The following is a 3,960-nucleotide window of genomic DNA, read 5'->3' as shown; positions in this document are numbered from 1 at the left end:
TTCACCACTTTCTGGTCCAATAGAATTGACACATTAAGCCGCCAATATTTAAAAAAAGATTCTCTTCCCATGTCTATAGTCAATGTTATAGGAGCATGGTAACTTATGGTTATAGTCTCTATGTCACAATTCAAGACTTTGTGTATATGTTGTTGTGACACACAAAAAAGGTCTATCCTTGAATAGCTACCATGTGGGTTAGAATAGAACGTAAAATCCTTCCCTCCGGGGTTGTTGTTTCTCCATGGATCTATGAGACCCAGCTCTTTAACAACATTGTTCAACACCTTAGATTTTTTGGAAGTTGGTCCTTGTTCTGGTGGCAACCTGTCTAATTTGCCGCTCTGTATAGTATTAAAATCCCCTCCAACTATTATCATGCCTTTTCCATTAGTAGTAATAATCTTAGCTATGTTTAAAAAGAAATCCTCGTTCTCTTCATTTGGGGCGTACACGTTCAGTATGGAAATAGCCATGTCTCCAATAGAGCCAATTACCATTACAAATCTTCCCATGTCATCTTTTATCACTTTCTCTGCTGAAAATGGCAAAGATCTATTAATTAGAATGGCCACGCCCCTTCTTTTGCCATATGAAGCATGAAATACTTGGTTTACCCACTCTCTTTTTAGCTTTTGGCTTTCAACCTCGACAAGATGGGTTTCTTGAAGCAACGCAATTGAACATTTTAGTTTCTTTAGTTGGCTCATTATCTTTTTCCTTTTTATGGGGTGATTTAAACCGTGGACATTATAGGATACAATATTAAACCTACTCATATTGAATTATTTTGAAACCCCTCAGTTTTGCACCTCATGTAAATCAAAACAACTGTGCAAAACGACACACAGCGAAAAAGGTAAACAATAAACATCTCCATCAGAACACATAAACAATGACAAAACAACATGACTCCCAAAAGTCCCCTAACCAGAGAGGTGTGGCGAATTCTCCCTGGGGAAATAGCACGTGCACTTGCAACTTCCAGCTGTTATGTAAAGTTGCTACTTATTCAAAGTGAGTTGTGAATTTGCTCTATATTACCAACATTTTCAGTAGTTTGCACAGGTAGTATATTACTCTAAAAAGCTCTGCTTGTGTTATACGTACACTATGTTAGGCATATCTCTAATTGTCTCACTATGTTTCAGGACCTTCTCCTGGTTTTGTATATATTTGTTTTAGCCCTTTTTCTCGTCATTACCATAGTGATCATGACCGTGAGTTTATTCTGTGACGGCCTGTTGGTCTGGCCCTGTGGTGTGAGGCTGACTCCTCTTCTCCTTCTGTCTCGTCAACATTGTCCAACTGCTTTGCGTTCTCAGCCTCTGTAGTTCATCCCTCTCCTCCTCCTGTACATGGATCCTCATGTCCCTCAGCATAGGCGCAGCCTCCGTTAATGTAGTGAATATCTTATATTAGTCCCTGATGCCAGGAACACTTTTAGCTGTGCAGGATATGGGGACAGTGCCTTGACGTTCTTGTCCTTTCACTTTTTTATTACGTCCCGCACCTGCTTTCTCTTTTTCTGAACCTCATTCGTGTAGTCTGGATTGAAGTAGATGGTCCGTCCCTCATATGTGGTCTTTTGTTTCCATGCCTGCTATATGACCTGCTCTTTCACCCTGTAGTCTAGAAAGCGAACAATTATCGCCCTCAGAGGAGCCGTGTTCTGCTTCGGTTTGGCGAGCAGCGAGCGGTGCGCTCTTTCGATGCGAATATCCACCTCCGCCAGGATTTGCAGTGATGAACGAATAAAGCCAGATATAAACCCTATTGTGTCATTTTTCTCAGAGCCCTCGGGTATGCCATGTATCCGCACATTGTTGCGTCTCGACCTTGATTCCAGATCGTCACACTTGGCAGCTAACTTTACCTCTTGGTGAAGCAGGAAGGCAACCGAACGTTCCAGCCACGCCATCCTGTCTTCCGTGTCCCCTAGCCTCTCTTCACTATAGAGAGCCGCAGTGACGCGTCCTTAAACCCGGAAGTAAACTTCTTCCGGTTCCTTCGTCTAAAACGCAATGCAATTTCTCCATAGGATTTTGGAAAATAGCTCGAAATAAGGTCTGTGGTTGACACATATTTAAGAGATGGATCACGTTTTGTTCAGCCGGATAATATCCACATGTCAACCCTACTTTTATAATTTTTGAATAATAAATTTAGTCGGCAGAAGCAAAATGCTAACGTTATGCTATAGACGAACTACAAGCCAGTACAGCAGCAGGGTCGCACGACTTCAACGTCACGCCAACTTAAGATCGTTTCAACTGACTTGCACTGAAACTGCACTTTGAAAACTTTAAATATATTAACATTTTAAACTGTATGCCCCGGTTATCTAGGCCCGTTTTGTTAAATGTATACCACGTTTATCTAGGCCCTTTTTGTTTTATGTATACATGTCACACTGTGGGAAACGATATTTCGATATTTCTGGATGTATAACACATGTAGAATTTTTGACAATAAAGCTGAATTTGACTTTCGCGTGCTTGCATATTTTAACAAAGCTTTTAATTTTAGCCACACTGAATTTAACTAGAAGTCATGGCTGTGTCAATTACCAGTCTGATATCGTTTTACAAAGATGACAAGAAGAGTGTAGATAGAGGAGAGAACCACTACAAGTCAGGACACGTTACAGTGCAGCCTAGATGAAGGTGTGCTTACCGGTGTTGTCAGGGCTAGCATGAGGGACAAGGTTTATAGTGTCGGTGAGTAGTGATAGCAAGAGTACCGTTAACCTTTTAAGACCGAGTTAATTTATTCACATTAATTCCCATCAACAAATCAATTTTATGTGTCACATGAAATCTTTATTAGGCAAGGCAAGTTTATTTATATAGCACTTTTCAACACAAGGCAATTCAAAGTGCTTTACAAAAAATGAAAGACATTAAGAAAATGGCATTTAAAATCAGTCATTAAAAAGAAAAGCTAATAAAATAAACATTAAAAGAAAAAATACATGGATAAAAGTTACAGTGCAGTCTAAGATATTAATAGTTCAATTAAGAGCAGCGACAAAAAGAAAAGTCTTCAGCCTGGATTTAAAAGTAGTAAGTTGCAGCGGACCTGCAGGTTTCTGGGAGTTTGCTCCAGATATTTGGAGCCTAATAACTGAACGCTGCTTCTCCATGTTTAGTTCCGACTCTGGGGACAGAAAGCTGACCCGTCCCTGAAGACCTGAGAGAACTGGATGGTTCATCATTTAGCAGGAGGTCAGAAATGCATTTTGGTCCTCAACCATTCAGTGCTTTATAAACAGCAGCAGTATTTTGAAATCTATTCTTTGACACACAGGAAGCCGGTGTAAAGACTTCAGAACAGGAGTGATGTGATCCACTTTCTTAGTGATAGTGAGGACTCGAGCAGCGGTGTTCTGAATCAGCTGCAGCTTTCTAATAGATTTTTTAGTGAGATCTGTGAAGACACCATTGCAGTAGTCCAGTCTACTGAAGATAAAAGCATGGACACGTTTTTCCAAATCCTGCTGTGACATTAGTCTTTTAATCCTAGATATGTTCTTTAGGTGATAGTAAGCTGATTTAGTAACTGTTTTAATGTGACTGTTGAAACCCATAACTAATTTAACCCGCTGACAAGAGAGCCTACCTCCGAAGATCGTGACTGGCTGAGGGACAGACTCGGGGGCAGGTTCTCAGGAATTTCTTGGCTTCTCTCCCCCGAGCCAGAAGAGGAACACTACAGCTTGGAAACACTTACTGTTCCTGAAATTATCAAATCTGTTGGGCATCAGGGACCTGAGGCAATTGTGGCAAGCATGGCATTGTCTGAAGAGCAACAGAGGGCAATTCAGGTGGCTACCACTGGTCGCGAACCAGCCCAAACTGGCATTTGTTCAGGAAAGGAAGGTTGACTGCCAGCAACTTTGGAGCTGTCCTGAGGTCAAAGCGTGTGACTGCTTCCTTTATTGCCAGGGTGCTAAGGCAA

This window comes from Notothenia rossii (genome assembly GCF_949606895.1).
Source record: "Notothenia rossii genome assembly, chromosome: 4".
Lineage (NCBI taxonomy): Eukaryota > Metazoa > Chordata > Actinopteri > Perciformes > Nototheniidae > Notothenia > Notothenia rossii.
The sequence above is the reverse complement of the archived record's forward strand: the minus strand, read 5'-3'. Positions refer to the sequence as shown.